This window comes from Nycticebus coucang, chromosome 17 (genome assembly GCF_027406575.1).
Source record: "Nycticebus coucang isolate mNycCou1 chromosome 17, mNycCou1.pri, whole genome shotgun sequence".
Lineage (NCBI taxonomy): Eukaryota > Metazoa > Chordata > Mammalia > Primates > Lorisidae > Nycticebus > Nycticebus coucang.
In genome coordinates this window covers 9,087,196-9,112,704 of record NC_069796.1, presented here as the reverse complement: position 1 = coordinate 9,112,704, position 25,509 = coordinate 9,087,196, and the positions used below count along the sequence as shown (strand labels likewise).

The 25,509-nt window shown below is 37.6% G+C and overlaps 1 protein-coding gene and 1 pseudogene across 3 annotated transcripts in view; one reads left to right on the top strand and one right to left on the bottom strand.

The window, feature by feature from the left end:
• Positions 1-25,509, bottom strand: part of FER (FER tyrosine kinase) — a 392,818-nt gene that overhangs the window by 183,060 nt on the left and 184,249 nt on the right. The window lies entirely within an intron of this gene.
• On the top strand, positions 9,078-9,190 carry LOC128569410 (uncharacterized; annotated as a pseudogene).

Here is a 25,509-nt window from a genome sequence, read left to right as displayed (position 1 = left end):
TGGAATATACATACACATTGCTAGAGATGAGATCAAGAGGGTCATGGGGGCTTGGCGCCCTCCCTGGGATAATGAATGAGTTTTCGCTTTATTAGTTCACTCAGAGGACCTGGTTGTTTAAGAGGGCCTGGCACCCCTCCCCTCTCTCTTACTCCCTCTCTCACCTAGTAATACACCTGCTCCCCCCCTTTGCCTTCAGCCTTGATTGAAAGTTCCCTGAAACTCTCACCAGAAGCAAATGCTGGCTCAGTTGCTTCCTGGACAGCCCACAGAACCATGAGCCAAAATAAATCTCTTTTCTTTATAAATTACAAGTTTCAGGTACTCCTTTGTAGCAATGCAAAATGGTCTAACATGTCTTAGTACCCTAACAATTTCACTACCAGCTAGTTTCCTTCTATACCATTTCCAAATATGAATATGCTTAGTTAATTCTTTGTTGGGGCTTTACATTTTTTGGTTTTAGTCCTTAAGGATGCTTAAAATTATACATACAATTACCTGGATTTAGTAAGACATTATATCCAATTTACATATTTCTATCTTCTAAGCTAGTTTTAACTTGCATAACTATGTAGTTTCTATAAATCTGGTAAGCATATTTTCATTTCCTTTTTCCACATCCCTCTAGATCTTTGCCTTCACTAACTTTTAGCTCCCCAAAAAGAGAAGTTTAAGAAATGAGGAAGATAAGATACTGGATTTTAGGAAGACTTTAAGGGATCTTTTATTTTTGGAAAAGTATTTGGAAAGTGAGGCAAGCAAAGAAGACAGAAAAGTACTAATAGGACTAGTTGGTCTAAGACAATGGTTGTCAACCTTCCTAATCCGGAGCCCTTTAATACAGTTCCTGTGGGTTGCAACCCACAGGTTGAGAACCGCTGGTCTAAGAGAATCATTTTATAAAATTATATGAGCATATAATGGATTTCAAGAAGAGTAGACACCATTTCTGTTTTGCTTTTTACTGCACTGCCAGCACCAGGTGCACAGTGGGTGCTCAATAAACATTTGCTGATTGCAAAAAAGACATTAAGAGTACAGACATGGAGAAAGTAAGAGGGGAAGGCAGGGAGGAAGCAGGTAGAGGAGAGAGAGCAAAGGGAAGTGAACGTGTGAGTGCAGGTCAATGTGTGCTAGCTTGCTGTGAGCACTGTTCATAAGGCGTCTCATGATTCTACCCTATTTTGGAAGAAGAATCTGGTCATTTTTAGATGACCCAGAAATATTTGAAAGCAGGAGAATTTAAACCACCAGTTGTCTCTTACTCCTTTGTGACCTTGATTATATTAAAATTCTAACATGCCTAAATGTCAAATTTTACTGACAGACTCCAGATAAGTAACTCCAATATTCCCTCCATCCTCAACTTAAGAGCTCCATATAACTTAGAAACACCACTCATCTATTTACTATATTGATGAAACCAGTAAGGATGACTGTCATGTCAAAAATTTCACTGTCATAAGATGAGAAAAGTTAATATACTACTTTACGTTTATCCGCATACCTAGAATACTATGAATCAGCTGTCCAGATATCTGCCAAAAATCAACTCAAGTTTAAAATATAATTAGATTTCAAGTTGGTTTACATCAAAAGCATGAAGACACTTGAAGGAAACAGACTGTAACGTAGGAGAATAGTGGTTTCGAGGAAGCAGGAAAGAGGTAAGATTAGGGACAAGTATGATGCCATGGTCTAAGTATAAATCTTGCTGAGAGATGCTATAAATTTGTTAATACTGTGTTAGTAACTATTCCTACAGAAATGCTAAATGTGATGCCTAATTATCTCTTAAGTTATACCTTGCCCTGTACACACTTCCATATTGACACAGCATCTTATCAGGAGTAGATTAGAACCAAACAATTCATCAATTCACTCACTCAACAAATATTTACTGAATACTTACTAAGTGCTAGGGAACACAATAGCACAAAGTATGTGCCATACTTGCTGTCGGGGGCTTAGTGCATGGTGGTATCAGCATGTAGGTAGTAGTGTTATACAAAGAACTACAGAAATAACTAACATGAGCTCTAATATATACGTTATTTCATATAAGATAATAGAAACAATAAGGTAAGATAATTACATTTTATAGCTGTGGAAATGAAGCTTAAATAGGCTCACACTACTAAATGGAGGATTACAAAAAAAATGGAAAATATTGAGAAGGAAAGTTAAAGTGTGTCATAGAGTATCTGGTACTGCCCAGGGGTCAGGGGCATTTTCCTGAAGAAACAAGTCTTCACCATTCAGCTTTCTTGATCAATCTAAAATATGACAGACCAAACATAGGCTTAAAAATTATCATTCTCGAGGCGGAGCAAGATGGCAGCCGAGTAAAAGCTTCCTTGCATCTGGGCACCGTGAGTCTGGGGAGATAGGACTCCAGGCATCTCTGGCTGGTGGGATCTGCCTATCATCTCCCCTGAGAGGATACAGGGAGTCAGCAAGAGACTTCTGGACCCCAAGAGGAGGACTAAAACAGGGGAAAACCGTCAAGTGGTCACGTGTGTTCAATCCATCTAAACCCACCCGCAACTTCCACAGGCACGAGAACTTAAAGAGAAAGACGAAGTGAAAGGAAAATTAGGGCAAGGAAACACATAAAAGAAATCACTCATGAGGAAGAATCAGCAGAAAACTCCAGGCAACATGAAGAACCAGTCCAGAACAACCCCGCCAAGGGACCATGAGGTAGCTACTCCAGAGGATTCCACCTATAAAGAAATGTTAGGAATGACAGAAAGGGAATTTAGAATACACATGATGAAAACAATGAAAGAAATGATGGAAACAATGAAGGAAACTGCTAATAAAGTAGAAAATAACCAAAAGGAAATTCAAAAACAGAATCAAATCAGAGATGAATGATATGAAGAATATAAAAAGGATATAGCAGAGCGGAAGGAAATGAAACAGTCAATCAGGGAACTTAAAGATGCAATGGAAAGTATCAGCAACAGGTTAGACCATGCAGAAGAAAGAATTTTAGAGGTAGAAGACAAAGTTCTTGAGATAACTCAGATAGTAAAAGAGGCAGAAAAGAAGAGAGAGAAAGCAGAACGTTCACTGTCAGAATTATGGGACTTGATGAAGCGTTCCAACATATGAGTTATAGGAATTCCAGAAGGGGAAGAAGAATGCCCCAGAGGAATGGAAGCCATACTAGAGAATATTATAAAAGAAAACTTCCCAAATATCACCAAAGATTCTGACACACTGCTTTCAGAGGGCTATCGGACCCCAGGTCACCTCAACTCTAACCGAGCTTCTCCAAGACACATTGTGATGAACCTGTCCAAAGTCAAGACAAAAGAAAAGATTCTGCAAGCTGCCAGGAGTAAGCGCCAGTTGACCTACATGGGCAAATCCAGCAGAGTGACCGCAGACTTCTCTAATGAAACTTTCCAAGCAAGAAGACAATGGTCATCTACCTTTAATCTATTTAAACAGAACAAATTTCGAGCCCAGAATTCTGTACCCTGCTAAGCTAAGCTTCAAAATTGACGGAGAAATCAAATCATTTACGGATATACAAACATTGAGGAAATTCGCCACAACAAGACCAGCTCTACAGGAAATACTTCAACCTGTTCTGCACACTGACCACCACAATGGATCAGCAGCAAAGTAAGAACTCAGAAATTAAAGGACAGAACCTAACCTCCACACTGATGCAAAAGATAAAACTAAGCAATGGACTCTCACCAAATAAGACGAATAGAATACTACCACACTTATCAATTATCTCAATAAATGTTAATGGCTTGAATTCCCCACTGAAGAGACATAGATTGGTTGACTGGATTAAAAAACACAAGCCATCCATTTGCTGTCTGCAAGAAACACACCTGGCTTCAAAAGACAAATTAAAGCTCCGAGTCAAGGGTTGGAAGACAATTTTTCAGGCAAATGGAATTCAGAAGAAAAGAGGAGTTGCAATCTTATTTTCAGATACATGTGGATTTAAAGCAACTAAAGTCAAAAAAGACAAAGATGGTCACTTTATATTGGTCAAGGGAAAAATACAACAAGAAGACATTTCAATTCTAAATATCTATGTACCCAATTTAAATGCTCCCAGATTCTTGAAACAGACCTTACTCAGTCTGAGCAATATGATATCTGATAATACCATAATAACAGGGGACCTTAACACTCCTCTTACAGAGCAGGACAGATCCTCTAAACAGAAATTAAACAAAGATATAAGAGATTTAAATAAGACCCTAGAACAACTGTGCTTGATAGACGCATATAGAACACTCCATCCCAAAGATAAAGAATATACATTCTTCTCATCACCCCATGGAACATTCTCCAAAATTGATCATATCCTGGGACACAAAACAAATATCAACAGAATCAAAAGAATTGAAATTTTACCTTGTATCTTCTCAAACCATAAGGCACTAAAGGAGGAACTCAACTCTAACAAAAATGCTCGACCCCACCCAAAGGCATGGAAATTAAACAATCTTCTGTTGAATAACAGATGGGTGAAGGAAGAAATAAAACAGGAAATCATTAACTTCCTTGAGCATAACAACAATGAAGACACAAGCTACCAAAACCTGTGGGATACTGCAAAAGCAGTTTTGAGAGGAAAATTCATCGCTTTAGATGCCTACATTCGGAAAACAGAAAGAGATCAACAATCTCACAAAAGATCTTATGGAATTGGAAAAAGAAGAACAATCTAAGCCTAAACTCAGTAGAAGAAAAGAAATATCCAAAATCAAATCAGAGATCAATGAAATTGAAAACAAAAGAATCATTCAGAAAATTAATGAAACAAGGAGTTGGTTTTTTGAAAAAATAAATAAAAGAGATAAACCATTGGCCAGACTAACGAGGAATAGAAAAGTATAATCTCTAGTAACCTCAATCAGAAATGATGAAGGGGAAATAACAACTGATCCCACAGAGATACAAGAGATCATCTCTGAATACTACCAGAAACTCTATGCCCAGAAATTTGACAATGTGAAAGAAATGGATCAATATTTGGAATCACACCCTCTCCCTAAACTCAGCCAGGAAGAAACAGAGCTCCTGAACAGACCAATTTCAAGCACTGAGATCAAAGAAACAATAAAAAATCTTCCAACCAAAAAATGCCCTGGTCCAGATGGCTTCACTCCAGAATTCTATCAAACATTCAAGGAAGAGCTTATTCCTGTACTGCAGAAATTATTCCAAAAAATTGAGGAAGAAGGAATCTTCCCCAACACATTCTATGAAGCAAAAATCACCCTGATACCAAAACCAGGAATAGACCCAACCAAAAAGAATTTCAGACCAATCTCACTCATGAATATAGAGACAAAAATTCTCAACAAAATCCTAGCCAATAAATTACAGCTTATCATGAAAAAAGTCATTCATCATGATCAAGTAGGCTTCATCCCAGGGATGCAAGGCTGGTTTAACATTCACAAGTCTATAAACGTTATCCACCATATTAACAGAGGCAAAAATAAAGATCACATGATCCTCTCAATAGATGCAAAAAAAGCATTTGATAAAATCCAGCATCCTTTTCTAATTAGAACACTGAAGAGTACAGGCATAGGTGGCATATTTCTAAAACTGATTGAAGCTATCTATGACAAACCCACAGCCAATATTTTACTGAATGGAGTAAAACTCAAAGCTTTTCCTCTTAGAACTGGAACCAGACAAGGTTGTCCTCTGTCACCTTTACTATTCAACATGGTGCTGGAAGTTCTAGCCAATACAATTAGGCAAGACAAGGAAATAAAGGGAATCCAAATGGGAGCAGAGGAGGTCAAACTCTCCCTCTTTGCTGACGACATGATCTTATACTTAGAGAACCCCAAAGACTCAACCACAAGACTCCTAGAAGTCATCAAAAAATACAGTAATGTTTCAGGATATAAAATCAATGTCCACAAGTCAGTAGCCTTTGTGTACACCAATAACAGTGAAGATGAGAAGCTAATTAAGGACACAGCTCCCTTCACCATAGTTTCAAGAAAATGAAATACCTAGGAGTATACCTAACGAAGGAGGTGAAGGACCTCTATAAAGAAAACTATGAACTCCTCAGAAAGGAAATAGCAGAGGATATTAACAAATGGAAGAACATACCATGCTCATGGATGGGAAGAATCAACATTGTTAAAATGTCTATACTTCCCAAAGCAATCTACCTATTCAATGCCATTCCTATCAAAATACCAACATCGTACTTTCAAGATTTGGAAAAAATGATTCTGCATTTTGTATGGAACCGGAAAAAAACCCGTATAGCTAAGGCAGTTCTCTGTAACAAAAATAAAGCTGGGGGCATCAGCATACCAGATTTTAGTCTGTACTACAAAGCCATAGTGCCCAAGACAGCATGGTACTGGCACAAAAACAGAGACATAGACACTTGGAATCAAATTGAAAACCAAGAAATGAAACTAACATCTTACAACCACCTAATCTTTGATAAACCAAACAAGAACGTACCTTGGGGGAAAGACTCCCTATTCAATCAATGGTGTTGGGAGAACTGGATGTCTACATGTAAAAGACTGAAACTGGACCCACACCTTTCTCCACTCACAAAAATTGATTCAAGATGGATAAAGGACTTAAATTTCAGGCATGAAACAATAAAAATCCTCCAAGAAAGCATAGGAAAAACACTGGAAGATATTGGCCTGGGGAAAGACTTCATGAAGAAGACTGCCATGGCAATTGCAACAACAACAAAAATAAACAAATGGGACTTCATTAAACTGAAAAGCTCTGTACAGCTAAGGAGACAATAACCAAAGCAAAGAGACAACCTACACAATGGGAAAGGATATTTGCATATTTTCAATCAGACAAAAGCTTGATAACTAGGATCTATAGAGAACTTAAATTAATCCACATGAAAAAAGCCAACAATCCCTTATATCAATGGGCAAGAGACATGAATAGAACTTTCTCTAAAGACGACAGACGAATGGCTAACAAACACATGAAAAAATGTTCATCATCTCTATATATTAGAGAAATGCAAATCAAAACAACCCTGAGATATCATCTAACCCCAGTGAGAAGGGCCCACATCACAAAATCTGAAAACTGCAGATGCTGGCGTGGATGTGGAGAGAAGGGAACACTTTTACACTGCTGGTGGGACTGCAAACTAGTACAACCTTTCTGGAAGGAAGTATGGAGAAAACTCAAAGCACTCAAGCTAGACTTCCCATTTGATCCTGCAATCCCATTACTGGGCTTCTACCCAGAAGGAAAAAAATCCTTTTATCATAAGGACACTTGTACTAGACTGTTTATTGCATCTCAATTTACAATCGCCAAAATGTGGAAACAGCCTAAATGCCCACCAACACAGGATGGATTAATAAGCTGGTATATGTATACCGTGGAATACTATTCAGCCATTAAAAAAAATGGAGACTTTACATCCTTGGTATTAACCTGGATGGAAGTGGAAGACATTATTCTTAGTAAAGCATCATAAGAATGGAGAAGCATGAATCCTATGTACTCAATTTTGATATGAGGACAATTAATGACAATTATGGTTATGGGGGGGAAACAGAAAGAGGGAAGGAGGGAGGTGGGTGGGGCCTTGGTGTGTGTTACACTTTATGGGGGCAAGAGATGATTGTAAGAGGGACTTTACCTAACAATTGCAATCAGTGTAACCTGGCTTATTGTACCCTCAATGAATCCCCAACAATAAAAAAAAAATAAAATTAAAAAAATAAAATGCGAAAAAAAAAATAAATAAAAATAAATTCAGGCCAGGCAAATATCCCACAGCACAAAAAAAAAAAAAAAAATTATCATTCTCCAATTGAAGAACTTTATAATCTTCTGTTTTAGAGTCCACCTCAGAATGACTACAGTGAATGCAGTTCATAAGAAGAATGCAAAAAAAAAAAAAAAAAAATGGTGTCCACAAAGAATATCATTTTAGATACCTTTCTTTTGAATGCTATGAGACTATAGAAATCAATTCTGAAATATCAATTTTTCCAAAAGGCCATAAAACAGGTATTTCTGCTTCACTGATTCTTAATCATTAGGATGCTGGAAGATAATTAAAGTTTAAAAGGTCATTGCTTATATCTCAAATAATTTCTAGTCTATTCCCTAATCATTGTGATTTTTTTTTCCTTCTCATTCCAAGGGCAGAATGCAAGTACTTCTAGTCCAAATTCCTACCATACTCTCCCAGTCCAAATGACATAGATAAGGTAATGAAGAGAACTTACGAATTCAAGATTCCCTTTTTCTTTCCATCTAAGTTATTTCATATTACTGTTTTTCAAACTTCAGTAAGCATCTGAATCACCTAGAAGGCTGGGCCTCGGTTCCAGCATTTCTGATTGTGTAGGTCTGGAAGGGGCCAGAAAATCTGCATTCCTAACAAGTTCCCAGGTGATGTTGACTCTACCTGGCCAGGGCCTGAACTTTCAAAACCACTGGTCTAGCAGGTGAATCATAGGGAGATCTGTACCCAAAGGTGAAAAAGTGCTTATATTTCCCAAATTAACTTAAATTCACTGGTCCTTAATTAGCACCACTGATGGTAGTAAGAAAAAACAGTCATATAAAACTCAATAACCTTATTGCAAAGATAGAACTATAGGCACTGTCCTCTTCTGTACCACGCAGAGAGACAAGACACAGTGTTTAATACCAAACACTGAACTCACTGTCTGGATTGAATCCAGCTCTGATACTTCATAGCTATGGAGTCTAGAACAAATTACTTAATTTCTCTGTGCCTCAATTTCCTTTTCTATAAAATTGGGGAAAATAACTACCTCATGTAATTTTTGTGAAAATTTAGTAAGTAAATTTATAACTTAGAACAGTGATTTATACAAAACAAATATATATATAAATTACACATGTAAATATGTATATAAATTATATATACATAAATATGTATTGAATAAAGGCTAGTCCTGAATAAATACTCAACAAAAGCTTTTTCTCCAATCTCAGAACTAAACATAGCTGTTTTCCTCAGCAACTTCCTTTATTTTTCATTTTTGTTCTTTATTTGCCCAGAACTGCATTTCTGCCTCCTTCCAATTTAGCTGACCATGGGGCCAGGTGTGCAGGGGTTGCAGACTCCTTGGGAGTGCATGCAGCCTGCTGCTTGGAAGGATTGCTCTGACGAGCCTTGGAGACGGCCCTTTACAAGGTACCTTCATGTCTCGGACCTTGTGCTGTCCTCAGTCAAGGTTCCAGAGAGGTATGGAAAGTACTTTTAGAAACCTCCAGGAAACCATGGCCAGGGTTCACATCAATCCCTACCAAACTGCAGAACTGACTGAAGCCCTATGCATAGCCAAGTTCAAGCTCCCTGGCCACAGAAGATCCACATCTCAAAGAAGTAGAGCTTTACCAAGTTTAACACACATGAATTTGAGAAACTGCTCATTCCAGATGGCTGTTAAGTTCAAGTCATCCCCAATCATACAAGCAGTGGGCCCTGCACTAATGAAGGCTCCCACTATGCTGCCCCCTCCTTACTATTAAGGCCCACCAATAAATCCTACTTCGTGCCCTCCCCCTTGCAAAAAAGGAACTGAATCTAACCTGTATCTATCATTGTATTTTTATTTAAGACAAGGTCTTACTGTGTTGCTCAAGCTGGAGTGCAGTATTATAATCAAAGTTTAATATAACCTAGAACTCCTGGGTTCAAGTGATCCTCCTGCCTTAGCTTCCCAAGTAGCTAGGACTACAGGCATGCAGCATCATGCTTGGCTAACTTTATTTATTTTGTTGTTTTGTAGAGACAGGGTCTCACTCGGTTGCCTAGGCTGCTCTTGAACTCCTGGCCTCAAGCAATCCTTCCATTTTAGCCTTCCAAAGTGCTAAGATGACAGGCGAATGCCACTGGGCTTGACCAATAATCCATTTTAAATGAATCTCTAGTAAATATTTTTATATAATGTTTACCCTATTTAATGAAGTTACAGCCTCATTAAATATGTATATAAGCTTTTTCCCTTCACTCTGGATTATCATCTCCTCATTTTGGCCTATTTTATTTAACATATCTTTACGAGGGTTTCTAAATCCTTTATTGGAATGCAGCGAGATATATATAAATCATCATCCAATGAATATTACATCTCTGACTTATTTCTATGTTTATATAGTACAAATATGGAACAATAGAAGTAAACTAAAAGCAAATTACTAACTTCTATTGAAATAAAAAGAATGACTTGAGCTATTCTTTCTTTTTCTTTGTTTTTGTTTTTATTCTGAAAGCTCCTTTTATTCATAAGCCAATTTCAGTACCAGGTAAGCATAATATATAACACTTACGCACATACATAAAACACATCTAAACACATACACACAAAGTTTCAATAGCTTTTACCTCAGAACTCTAGCCATGAGATCCTCTGAAGTGCTGCATGGAGCTGTTTATGTTATGTTTCCTTCTATTCCTCTCTTTTCCTATCTAACAGCGGGCTTCCCTGCATCTCAGCAAGGATGCCTCCATGGACAGAAATGTCTTCCAATATCGTAGACCTTAAACCTCAGGACACAGATGTCTCCCAATCTCCCAGACCATCTTTTAACCTCTCAGACCTTAGAACCTGCCGCAAGAACCACCACCAATGGAGGTGTCTTCAACTCCTAGTCCGAGACCTTGGACTGTGCCTGTAAAAACATCAATAGCAAATTCCACATAGACTGAGAAGATACTAAAGCCAGGGAGCTTAACAGACACCCACACATGGAAGCACTCAATATCGAGAGAAATGCAAGAGGTTTCAAACAAATGAACTGCAGTTTCACCTAACAAGCCCTAGGAGTGACAAATCTGAGTAGTTAATTAGTCTCCACTCTCAGATTAGTAGTTAATTAGTAGTACAAATCTGAGAGGTTAATTAGTCTCCACAGACCTAACAGTCGGGGGCTAATCTAGACCAAAATAAATTGAGAGGGAACTTTCAAATAACACCCACCCACCCACCCAGATCCAGAGCTCCTTTCTTTGGAAGTAATCAGGAAGCAACACAAAGGTGATTGTAACCAGTGGATCAACAAGTAATTTTGAATTTCAAGTTTTTTATCTATGAAATATATTTTGTAAGTCCCCTGCTGACCTTGATAGTGATTCCTCTGATGGATCTGGATAAAGTAAATTGAAAACACTCTGGAAAATACTTAACAGATACCAACATTAACAGGAGTTTGGGAGAAGCTGATTCGAACCCTCATGGATGACTTTCAGGGGCTCAAGACTTTAGTGGTAGAAGTGTAGTAGAAATAGCAAGAGAACTAGAATTAGAAGTGGAGTTGGAGACTAAATTGCTGTAGTCTCGTGATAAAACTTGCCTCTGATAAATGGGCAAAGAAAGTAGTTTCTGCAGATGGGAGTCCACCTCAGGTGAAGACACTGTGAACACTATGACAACAAAGGACATAGAATATTACATAAACTTAGTTAACAAAGTTGCCAAGTTTGAGAGGATTAATTCCCATTTTGAAAGAAGAACTGTGGGTAAATTGCTGTCAAATAGTATCACATGAACAGAAAAATCTTTTGTGAAAGGAAAAGTCAATTAATGCGGTAAACATCACTGTTGTTTTATTTTAAGAAGTTGCCACAGCCAACCCAACTTTCAGCAACAGACCCTCATCAATCAGCAGCCATCAACATCAGGCAAGACCCTCCACTAACGAAAAGATCATGACTTACTGAAGGCTCAGATGATTACTAGCATTTTGCAGGGATAAAGTATTTTTTAATTAAGGTATATACATTGTTTTTTAAACATAATGCTATTGCACACTCACCAAACTACTGTATAATGTAAACGTAAAAATGCTTTATTCTGGTGTCTGGCACTGAAGCTGCAACATCTCTGAGGTGTGCCTGTGAGCTGTTCCACGCATCTTCATCAAATGATGACCCAAACCCCTTGTAGAAAATCTTCTCTAAAAAAATCCCACAACAACACTCCTTTGCCTTTTTAACAAATACCTTTTTTTAGTTTTTCTACAATTTGATCAAATAGCAAGAGATCTTAATTATTAGGTTGCATGTCACGTCTGTCCTCCACACAACTGAAGCTAGAGCTCACCTGTCTTTATTTGTTTGTCTGGGGTTTTTCCTTCCTTTTTCTTTTTCTTCTTGCTATCATTCAATAATAACGCTAGACTCATAGAAGATACTCAGGGATCACTTGTGGACTACGGGAATTAGTGACAAGAATAAGTACGCTCATTCTTCTGCACAGTGTTTAGAAACTCACTTTTTTCATTTGTCTCAAACTATAAACATTGTTTCTTCACTATGATTTCTAAATGTTTCCTGTGATCTTGCCAAAAGGCCTGAATAACTAACAATACCAAAACAGTAAAATATATTAGGACTTGACATGGGAATTTAGGAGAAGTTTCACATTTCTAGCTACTAAAAATCAAATAGCACTTACTACCATTGGAGAAATGGTAGTAAGTGCTATTTTGGTTTCGAAAATCTCTGGTAGATAAAGGAATCAGACAATTACAAAAATTCACCAAAAACAGGAAATAATGCCTTTCATGGCCACTTAGTCAATGTAACAAAATTGGTTTATAATATGAATTATTTTTCACCAGTAACAGAGAAAACTACTATTGAATTATATCCATTGCAAACAGGATTATAATTACTTTATGCCACAATTAATGATATAACTAGATAAGGAAATGGATATTTTAGTATGGATCACTTCTTACATTTTTAAAAAAAATTCTGTTTTTCTCCTTACTCAAAGCTCAAAGTACTACTGTATAACATTTTTTGAACTCCTGAATGATACTTAATATTTAGATGTGCAACCCATCTGTTGCCCAACCTATCAATTACAGAGACTTTCTTATTTTTTAATTTTGCAGTTATTGTTTCACTTTCTTTCCCATTTCAACAACTCTGACTTCCACATCCTTTTCGACTTATTCTCAAAGTTTTTTGAATGAGAGAGCTTATCATCAAAATACACATAATTTCTTTTCTATTTTCAGAATAAATTCAGTATAACTCATTAGTTCAATCTACAACTCACACACAGATATTGTGTCTCCCCTGACTTTTGTCCTAGATTGCAAGCATATCGATTTATTTATTTATTTATTTATTACTAAATCATAGCTGTATACATTAATGCAATCATAGGGCACCATACACTGGTTTTTATAGCCCGTTTAACACATTTTCATCACACTGGTTAACATAGCCTTCCTGGCATTTTCTTAGTTATTGTGTTAAGACATTAACAGTCTACATTTACTAAGTTTCACCTATACCCTTGTAAGATGCACCACAGCTGTAAACCCACCAATCACCCTCCCTCTGCCCACCTCGCCCCTCCCTCCCTTCCCTTTCCCCCTTTCCCCTATTCTTAGGTTATAATTAGGTTATAGCTTTCATGTGAAAGCCATAAATTAGTTTCATAGTAGGGCTAAGTATATTGGATACTTTTTCTTCCATTCTTGAGATACTTTACTAAGAAGAATATGTTCCAGCTCCATCCATGTAAACATGAAAGAGGTAAAGTCTCCATCTTTCTTTAAGGCTGCATAATATTCCATGGTGTACATATACCACAATTTATTAATCCATTCGTGGATCGATGGGTGTTGGGCTTTTTCCATGACTTAGCACTTATGAATTGGGCTGCAATAAACATTCTGGTACAAATATCTTTGTTATGATGTGATTTTTGGTCTTCTGGGTACATGCCTAGTAGAGGAATTATAGGATTGAATGGCAGATCTATTTTTAGATATCTAAGTGTTCTCAAAACATCTTTCCAAAAGAAATGTATTAATTTGCATTCCCACCAGCAGTGTAGAAGTGTTCCCTTTTCTCCACATCCACGCCAACATCTCTGGTCTTGGGATTTTGTGATGTGGGCTAATCTTACTGGAGTTAGATGATATCTCAGAGTAGCTTTGATTTGCATTTCTCTGATGATTAAGAATGATGATCATTTTTTCATATGTCTGTAAGGCCGTGAGCCTGTCTTCTTCAGAGAAGTTTCTCTTCAAGTCCCTTGCCTAGCCTGCAATGGGATCACTTGTTCTTTTCTTCCTTATACGTTTCAGTTCTCTGTGGATTCTGGTTATTAAATAACTTCTCCCATTCTGAGGGCTGTCTGCTTGCTTTACTTACTGTGTTCTTCGCTGTGCAGTAGTTTTTAGTTTGATCAGGTCCCAGTAGTGTATTTTTGAAGCTGCTTCAATTGCCTGGGGGGTCCTCCTCATAAAATACTCGCCCAGACCAATTTCTTCAAGGGTTTTCCCTGTGCCGCACCCCCGGCATCTAGCCGGGGTGAAGTGGTGCTGTCCGCATTATAAAATGCGTGAGTAGGTGGTATGTACTCCCCGGAGCAAAACCCCCAGCGCCTCCAGTATGCGACAGCAGCGCATAAGTTGCCTAGCATGTCTTTGTTTGAACGTAATGACTCACGAGGTGTGGTATAAAAGTCTAAAAAACCTTTGCTCTGAAACCTGTTTGTTCAGTTGAATGCTTGCTTGTCTTGAGAAACTAAGAATAAACACAGTGACTTACTGATCCACAATTAAACACAGCAAGTATGGCTGTGCTGGACTCAGTGGCTCCAAGAGAGCCTGCACAACAGCACGTCCCTACCATAAATGTCAGTGACTTGAGACAATGTAGGCACGGCAAACAAGATGTTTCAACATGACATGCACTATCACCGCCTGTAGTAAAACTTTACTTAGAAAAACATCTTACTTCACTAATTTTCATATGTAACACAAATCAATAGAGTAATTTAATGTTTAACAAACAATGAATCAAAATATAGTTACTAATTAGAGTAAAAATATATAGAAGTAGTCAAGCATTATACATAAAAGAATATGTTCAGCTGTTTTTAAAAGAGATCATAAGAAACTGAGACCAATTACAGAACTAAGAGAAGTCACAAACCTTGACATTCCTAGATAAGGGAAAGCAACCAGGTGTTACTGATAAAACCACCTCCCTCCGGAGAGCAAAACCTTGAAAACATATAGTGCATGATAAACCACATATGGAAACACAAAGATAATTTACAAGCATAAGCAAAATAATGATTACATTGTTTTAACCCTGGAAAGAAAATGTATAAATACCAGACTTAAAAATCAGTAAAGTACAACTGTTTTCATCATCACTCGTGGTGTGTGGCAGTTTGTCATCCTGCGTCGACCTTTCAACCAACCTGTGTCGTTCACTCTGAGCACCCTCGGACTGAGGCCCATCGACTGGCGGGCCACGACAGCTGGCGCCCGAACAGGGACTTGAAGGACAGGTGATCTTTCTTTTTCTTTCTTTCTCTCTCTTTTCAGGTTGAAGGCGACTCTCACCAGGGAGCTCGAGTCCCGCCGGTAAAGGCTGACCGGTTAAGTGTGAGTAATCAACAGGTATTCATGGGGCACGCATTGATCAAAGAGGAACGTATGTTCAGTGTCATGTTACAGCGTTTGTTGGTTAAGAATGGATTTCATGTGTCCCTCAAACAGTTGGAGGAGCTCATACATTTTCTTATTAAGCAAGGTACGGAGGAGCCGTACCAAGACTTTATTTCAAGGCTGGAAGAAGCCATTAACAGAATGCTCCCCCCGTCTGAGGGCACATCACTGTTGCTCAAACAGTTAGAAGCATGCATGGATGCCTCACCAGCTATAGCCCAGGGTATGGCTTATGCTGCAGCAATGCAAGGTCAGAAATTCAGCGCCTATGTAAAAAACTCCTTCAATAAAGGAGGTAAGGGGCAAACAGCTCCTACTAACACTTGCTACAATTGTGGCAAGCCAAGACGCATGCAGAAGGACTGTAAACAGTCCCATGCCAATAAGCCGAGGGGGGACCCACCCGGCTTATGCCCTCGCTGTAAGAAGGGCAGACACTGGAAAAATAAATATAAATCAAGGTTTCATAAGGATGGAACCCCCTTGAATGACAAGGGAGACACTGATCCTGAGGATCAGGACGTACGGAGATCAAAAAACTAGCAAAAGGGCATTCTCCCAGCCCAGACCCCAAGAGAGAGCAGGCTGTAGCTTATAACACACAGCCTTTATCTACTTTAAATCCTCAAGCCCCTGAATTTACTATTCATGACCTTTCACGGGACACTCCTGGAAGTGCAGGTTTAAATTTAGCAAGTGAAAGGAATGTCGTATTATCCAAATGGGATGGTGTTACTTTAATCCCCACTACAGTAAAAAGGCAACTTTTGCCGGGGACAGTTGGAATTATAATTAGTAAAAGTTCAAATTATACTAAAAACTTTGAAGTTATTCCAGGAGTAGTTAACTCAGATTCAGAAAAGACAACGCAGAAGGAGACGCCAGCGGCTGCTGCAAGATCTCACCCGCCGCTTGGAGAAAATGAAAGTACACTCGCCGATAGCAAACAAAACCACCGGCGCATTTCCACTGGCTCCAAGACGGCTGAAAAAGCCCAGCGAGGAAGAAAGCTGAGGACCCCCCTGCCCTTCGTGGGGCGGGCCTGCCTCCCAAGTGTTACAGCCCCCAAACAGCAGCACTGGCGGAATCCCAAGGGTGAAGTTTAAAACCTTTATTATTGACCCTTTACCACTAGTAATTTGTATAAATAAGAAAAATATTTTTACAAACTGAATCTTTGTCAACGAATAAGATTCTTACCTTTTAAACCTTCTAATTATCAGTTTGGCTGAGTAAATAAGTGACTTCATGGTAAACTGGGATCCTATTTGGTGAAAAGTAAGTTTTTGAGAGTAAGAGAAATTAAACAGAAAGGAGAATAACATTGTGTAAAGAAAGAATCTTGTGTGATAAATTTTGTCCTAAAACAGAATAGTTATGTAAGAAAGTAAAAGGCAGAGCAAAAGTTCAAGAAAGTTTAAAATGTTTGTAGATAGTCTGTGCAAGTTAAATGAAACTCATAAAAGAGAATTTGTGAAAGAATTTACATGTGATCCAGTTAACTATGTATTTCCTTTAAAATCTTTTAACTTGTAAAAATAACCAATTGTATTACTTCTTCTGATATATTTCATGTAAATAATAGATTGCTGAATGTTATGTTAATTGTAAAAAAAAAACCTTCTTATGTACTGTTACCTGTAGACTTACAAGATAATCCTTGGTATGATAACTCTACCTTACAAGTTTTACATACTGTTAATAAATTAATTAAGCCTAAGAGATTTATAGCAACATTAATTTTAGGAATTTTAGCTTTAATCTCTATAGTCACTACATTTGCAGTGACTACAACTGCCTTAGTACAAGAAATACATACAGCTCACTTTGTCAACTCTTTAAGCAACAACATTACTTTGACCTTAATGACACAAGCCAGCATAGATAATAAACTTGAAGCAAAATTAAATATTTTAGAAGAAGTAGTATTAGCTTTAGAACAAAATATTAAGTTCATACAACATAAACTACAAACTAAGTGTCACTCAACCTTTCAAGCTATCTGTGTTACACCTTTACCCTACAATCTTTCTACATCATAGGAGAAAACAAAGACACATTTACAGAGTGTATAAAAAGACAATAACATAACACACAATTTACACACCCTACAAAAAGACATCTCAACTATAAGTGAAGCTCATCTACATATTGCGTCCCTGGATACATTAGCTCAATCACTGACTAATAATCTTAAAGCCTTAAATCCTGTAACCTGGATTCAGTACATTGTGTTTATAGTCATCATTAGATGTCTGATATTCTGTGTTGTCTTACTGTTACCATATCTTCTTCGTTGTGTGTTTTCCTCCATAAAGGCTGTTCGCCAAAACCTCTTTGAATTACACTTCATAAACAAAAAAGGGGGAAATGCCGCACCCCCGGCATCTAGCCGGGGTGAAGTGGCGCTGTCCGCATTATAAAATGCGTGAGTAGGTGGTATGTACTCCCCGGAGCGAAACCCCCAGCGCCCCCGGTATGCGACAGCAGCGCATAAGTTGCCTAGCATGCCTTTGTTTGAACGTAATGACTCACGAGGTGCGGCATAAAAGCCTAAAAAACCTTTGCTCTGAAACCTGTCTGTTCAGTTGAATGCTTGCTTGTCTTGAGAAACTAAGAATAAACACAGTGACTTACTGATCCACAATTAAACACAGCAAGTATGGCTGTGCCGGACTCAGTGGCTCCAAGAGAGCCTGCACAACAGCACGTCCCTACCATAAATGTCAGTGACTTGAGACAATGCAGGCACGGCAAACAAGATGTTTCAACATGACATGCACTATCACCGCCTGCAGTAAAACTTTACTTAGAAAAACATCTTACTTCACTAATTTTCATATGTAACACAAATCAATAGAGTAATTTAATGTTTAACAAACAATGAATCAAAATATAGTTACTAATTAGAGTAAAAATATATAGAAGTAGTCAAGCATTATACATAAAAGAATATGTTCAGCTGTTTTTAAAAGAGATCATAAGAAACTGAGACCAATTACAGAACTAAGAGAAGTCACAAACCTTGACATTCCTAGATAAGGGAAAGCAACCAGGTGTTACTGATAAAACCACCTCCCTCCGGAGAGCAAAACCTTGAAAACATATAGTGCATGATAAACCACATATGGAAACACAAAGATAATTTACAAGCATAAGCAAAATAATGATTACATTGTTTTAACCCTGGAAAGAAAATGTATAAATACCAGACTTAAAAATCAGTAAAGTACAACTGTTTTCATCATCACTCGTGGTGTGTGGCAGTTTGTCATCCTGCGTCGACCTTTCAACCAACCTGTGTCGTTCACCCTGAGCACCCTCGGACTGAGGCCCATCGACTGGCGGGCCACGACATCCCTGCACTCTCTTCTAGTATTTTTATAATTTCATGTCTTAAGTTTAAATCTTTAATCCAGGGAGAGTCTATCTTAGTTAATGGTGAAAGGTGTGGGTCCAGTTTCAGTCTTCTACAAGTTGCCAGCCAGTTCACCCAGCACCATTTGTTAAATAGGGAATCTTTTCCCCACTGAATGTTTTTAATTGGCTTGTCAAAGACCAAATAACAGTAAGTAGCTGGATTCATCTCTTGGTTCTCTATTCTGTTCCAGACATCTACTTCTCTGTTTTTGTGCTGTTTTTTATCACTATTGATTTATAGTATAGTCTGAGGTCTGGTAGCGTGATTCCTCCTGCTTTGTTTTTATTTCTGAGTAATGTCTTGGCTATTCAAGGTTTTTTCGGATTCCATATGAAATGAAGTATTATTTTTTCAAGATCTTTAAAGTATGACTGTGGAGCTATAGTAGGGATTGCATTAAAATTGTATATTGCTTTGGGTAGTATGGACATTTTAACAATGTTGATTCTTCCCAGCCATGAGCATGGTATGTCTTTCCATTTGTTAACATTTTCAGTTATTTCTTAGAGTTTCATAGTTCTCTTTATAGAGATCTTTCACGTCCTTTGTTAGATAAACTCCCAAATATTTCATCTTCTTTGGCACTACTGTGGATGGGATAGAGTCCTTAACTGTTTTTTCAACTTCACTATTGTTGGTATATATAAAGGCTACCAATTTATGAATGTTGATTTTGTAACCTGAGACGCTGCTGTATTCCTTGATCACTTCAAAGAGTTTTGTAGTAGAATCCCTGGTGTTTTCCAGATATACAATCATATCATCTGCGAAGAGCGAAAGTTTGATCTCTTCTGACCCTATATGGATACCCTCGATCGCCTTTTCATTACTAATTGCAGTGGCTAAAACTTCCATTACAATGTTAAAGAGCAGTGGAGACAATGGGCAGCCTTGTCTGGTTCCTGATCTGAGTGGAAATGATTTCAATTTAACTCCAAGGGATATCAATTTAATATATCTGGGTCAATCAGATTTCTCTAACAGGAATCTAATGAATATATGTATTAAGAAATTTTGTGTTATTATGAAAAGGATGAACTACTATCCAGCTATCTTTATTTTTTAAGCTTTCCAAGCTTAAAAACTGATAACACACTTTCCAACCCAATTTACCATAATTTTATTGCATACAATATAAGTGACCTTTTTTTTTTTTTGAGACAGTCTCACTGTGTTGTCCTCAGTAGAGTAACATTGCGTCACAGCTCACAGCAACCTCAAATTCTTGGGCTCAAGTGATTCTCTTGCCTCATTCTCCCAAGTAGCTGGGACTACAGGTGTCCCACATAACGCCTGAATTTTTTTTTTTGTTGCAGTTGTCATTGTTGGTTAGCTGGCCCAGACTGGGTTCGAACCCACCAACTTTGGTGTATGTGGCTGGCGCTGTAACCACTGTGCTTTGGGCACCAAGCCGATAAGTAACATTTTTAAAGTGCTTAAAAGTTTACAAAATGCTTTCACTATCATGCCTTTTCAAAACCTATGAAGTAGGTACAGAAAAACAACTTAGGTCTCAGAGAAATTAAGTATATTGTCTAATGTCTCACAGGAAAAACAAGCTAGTGAAGGTACAAATGTTGGAGAATGTGTCAAAGTGGAGCAGCCTCTGGACAGCTGCTCCTGCTATTGAGATCCCAGAAACAGACAGTTAAGATCTTACTGGGGAAACATTGCTTTACTTGTCTGTAATCCCTAAGCTAGGGTTTCTAAAGGTGGTAAAGGAAATGCAAATTGCCATCATTTAAAACAATAACTTGGGCTTCTCCAAATATTTAAGAAAATATTTTGATTCACAAGATCTATGACAGTTGGAACTAATACAAATAAACCCCAAAGAGATGACACGGACAAGAAATTACTCAATCATTAAAGGATAATTGTTTCCTTAACTACTATTACTTATATCCCACTCCCAAATTAGTAATACCTATAATTTCCCAATCAGAATCTTTATTAGTTCCATTAGCTTGTTCTTGAAGATGCTGCTGGAATCACAGACTAAGGGATGGGGGTGCTTCTCTAGATATTCAATAAAGACCAGACTATCATTTCTGTTTTATGATTTATAATATTCCTATCAGTAGCTAGATTGGGGGCATTTCTTGTATACAGCTCCATCTCTGAGTATATATCACCCACATACTTACAGGTGTTTTGTCAACCATATTTATTGTATATCTTTGGTGTGCCACTATTAAAACAGGCTCAAGGAAAGCAAACATGAATATAGTGCTTGACTTCAGAGGTTCACAACTAGAAGTATACAAAAATAAACAATTTTGATACTATAAAACTAGTAATATAATCATGCTTGTGAGGAATTAATTCCCTGCATGCACAGGGAAAGGAGGACCTAATCTGAACTGGTGAGGTTAAGAAAGGCTTTAAACAGAAACTGATGCTCAAAATACACTCCAGGAGAAACAGCATTATAAAGACAGGAAGATGCCAGACCACATTCTGAGAAGCGAAAGGGATTCTGGTGAACTGTAACTTCATATTTGGGCAAGAATGGTAGGAGAAACCAGTGGAAAAGCTGAGAGAAGCTAGGAAACAAAGGGTTCTTGTATGTGGAACTATCTCAATCTGACCAATCGGAAATGTAGATTCATTAGATTATTTGGAGTATTTTAATGAAGTGCTCAGTTATAACCTTAGATTTCCAAACACCTAATCACTGGCAATAAGGACAAGACAAGCAGACTCTTCAGAAGTCTCTGACCCACATACATGATGGCCTCAGAAAAGTAGGAGCAGCAAGGATGTAAAGACGGCAACAAAACTGAAAGTGAGTCATGAGGTATAAGTGATCGGAATTAGTGACTCATTAAATGCCGAGGATGGGGGGCACTGGGAGTACATAAATGTTCCAAATATTTTTTATGGCTTTCATGCTAGAATGAATAGTGTTAACAAAGACAGATTGAGAAGCAGGAAACTGGAGACAAAGAAGTGAATCAACTTTTGGAGTTTATACTTCTGATGCTGAGTTTGAAGTTCTATATTCTTTTTTTTATTATATTTTTACTTTTTTTTGGTATTGACTTTATTTATTTTTTATTGTTAAATCATATCTGTGTACATTTTGTGCAATCAAGGGGTACAATGTGCTGGTTTCATACACAATCCGAAATAGTCCCATCAAACTGTTCAACGTAGCCTTCATGGCATTTTCTTAGTTATTGTATGTAGACATTTGTATTCTGCATTTAGTAGGTTTCGCCTGTACCCATTCTAAGATGCACCGTACGTGTGGCCCCATCCATTACCCTCCCTCCACCCTGACTCCCCCCTCCCTTCCCCTTCCTTGGCCCTTTCCCCATAGTCTTGTGCTATAGCTGGGTTATAGCCTTCATATGAAAGCTATAAATTAGCTTCATAGTAGGGCTGAGTAAATTGGATACTTTTTCTTCCATTCTTGAGATACTTTGCTAAGAAGAATATGTTCCACCTCCATCCATGTAAGCATGAAAGAGGTAAAGTCTCCATCTTTCTTTATGGCTGCATAATATTCCGTGGCATAAATGTACCACTATTTGCTAGTCCATTCATGGGTCAATGGGCACTTGGGCTTCTTCCATGACTTAGCAATTATGAATTGGGCTGCAATAAACAATCTGGTACAGATGTCTTTGTTATATTGTGATTTTTGGTCTTCTGGGTATATACTTAGTAAAGGAATTATAGGATCGAATGGCAGGTCTATTTTTAGGTCTCTAAGTATTCTCCACACATCCTTGCAGAAGAAACGTATTAGTGTGCATTCCCACCAGCAATGTAGAAGTATGCCCTTTTCTCCGCATCCACGCCAACATCGCTGGTTTTGGGATTCTGTTATGTGGGCTACTCTTACTGGGGTTAGGTGATATCTCAAAGTAGTTTTGATTTGCATTTCTCTGATGATTAAGGATGATGAGCTTTTTTTCATGTGTCTATAGATCGTGCATCTGTCTTCTTCGGAGAAGTTTCTCTTCAACTCCTTTGCCCACCCTGAGATGGGATGACTTGTTCTTTTCCTGCTAATACGTTTGAGTTCTCTGTGGATTCTGGTTATTAAACCTTTATCGGAGGTATAACTTGCAAATATTTTCTCCCATTCTGAGGGCTGTCTCCTTGCTTTACTTACTATGTTCTTGGCTGTGCAAAAGCTTTTTATTTTGATCAGGTCCCAGTAATGTATTTTTGATACTGCTTCAATTGCCTGGGGAGACCTCCTCATAAAATATTCACCCAGGCCAATTCCTTCAAGAGTTCTCCCAGCACTTTCTTCAAGTATTTTTATAGTTTCATGTCTTAAGTTTAAATCTTTTATCCAGTGAGAGTCTATCTTAGTTAAGGGTGAAAGGTGTGGGTCCAGTGGCAGTCTTTTACAGATCGCCAGCCAGTTCACCCATCACCATTTGTTAAATAGGGAATCTTTTCCCCACTGAATGTTTTTAATTGGCTTGTCAAAGATCAAATAATGGTAAGTAGCTGGATTCATCTCTTGGTTCTCTATTCTGTTCCAGACATCTACTTCTCTGTTTTTGTGCCAGTACCATGCTGTTTTGATCATTATTGATTTATCATACAGTCTCAGGTCTGGTAGCATGATTCCTCCAGCTTTGTTTTTATTTCTGAGTAATGTTTTGGCTATTCAAGGTTTTTTTCTGATTCCATTAAAACGAAGTATTATTTTTTCAAAATATGACAATGGAGCTTTTAGAGCAATTGCATTAAAATTATATATTGCTTTTGGTAGTATAGACATTTTAGCGATGTTGATTCTTCCCAGCCATGAGCATGGTAAGTTTTTCCGTTTGTTAACATGTTCAGCTATTTCTTTCCTTAAAGTTTCATAGTTATCTTTATAGAGATCTTTCACGTCCTTTGTTAGATAAACTCCAAAATATTTCCTATTCTTTGGCAATACTGTGAAAGGAATAGAGTCCTTGATTGTTTTTTCAGCTTGGCTGTTGTTGGTACATATAAAGGCTACAGACTTATGGGTGTTGATTATGTAGCCTGAGACATTGCTGTATTCCTTGATCACTTCTAAAAGTTGTGTAGTAGAATCCATAGTGTTTTCCAGATAGATGATCATGTCATCTGTGAGGAGTGAAAAGTTTGATCTCTAATGACCCTATGTGGATACCCTTGATCACATTTTCTTCCCTAATTGCAATGGCTAAAACTTCCATTACAATGTTAAAGAGCAATGGATACATGGGCAACCTTGCCTGGTTCCTAATCTAAGTGGGAATGATTTCAATTTAACTCCATTCAATACAATATTGGGTTTGATAGTGGGTTTGCTGTAGATGGCCTCTATTAGTTTAAGAAATGTCCCTTCTATATCAATTTTCTTAAGTGTTCTGATGATGAAGGGATGATGGATATTATCAAAAGCTTTTTATGCATCAATTGAGGGAATCATATGGTCTTTATTTTTTAGTTTGTTTATGTGCTGAATTACATTTATAGATTTACGTATATTGAACCAGCCTTGAGAGCCTGGGATAAATCTCACTTGGTCATGGTGTATAATTTTTTTGATGTGTTGTTGGATTCTGTTTGTTAGGATCTTATTGAGTATTTTTGCATCAATACTCATTAGTGATATTGGTGTATAATTTTCTTTTCTTGTTGGGTCTTTCCCTGGTTTAGGGATCAAGGTGATGCTTGCTTCATAGAATATGCTGGGTAGTATTCCTTCTTTTTCTATATTTTGGAAGAGGTTTAGTAATATAGGTACTAGTTCTTCTTTAAAGGTTTGGTAGAATTTCAACGTAAAGCCATCTGGTCCTGGGCTTTTCTTTTCAGGGAGATTTTGCATAGCTGATGCTGTTTCAGAACTTGATATAGGCCTGTTCAGCATTTCCACTTGGTTCTGGCTAAGTCTTGGTAGGTAGCGTACCTCTAGGTATTGGTCGATTTCTTTCAGATTTTCATATTTCTGAGAGTAAAGTTGCTTGTAATATTCGTTAAGGATTTTTTAAATTTCCGAGGGGTCTGTTGTTATTTTATCTTTACCATTTCTGATTGATGGAATCAGAGATTTTACTCTTTTTTCCTGGTTAGGTTGGCCAAAGGCTTATCTGTTTTATTGACCTTTTCAAAAAACCATCTTTTGGATTTATTGATCTGTTGTATAATTCTTTTGTTTTCAATTTCATTTAATTCTGCTCTGATTTTGGTTATTTCTTTTCTTCTGCTGGGTTTGGGTTTGGAATATTCTTCCTTCTCCAGTGCTTGAGATGTCCCTTAAAGTTATTGACTTCCTCTCTTTCCGTTTTCTTGAGGCAGGATTGCAGTCGGCAGAGGTTCTGATAATTCGTATCTTCACTGTTGTTTTCTTCCAAAAATTTGGTGATTTCCTTCTTAATCTCGTCCATAACCCATCTATGCTTCAGCATAAGGTTATTTAGCTTCTGTGTTTTTGTATGGGTATGCAGATTCCTGTTGTTGTTGAGTTCAACTTTTATTCCATGATGGTCTGAGGAGACTAAGGAATAATTTCTATTTTTTTAAATTTGCTGAGGTTAGATTTGCTCTTTATTAAGCTGTATTTTAATATTATGCCCTTGCTATTTTTAAAGGATGATAAAAGCAAA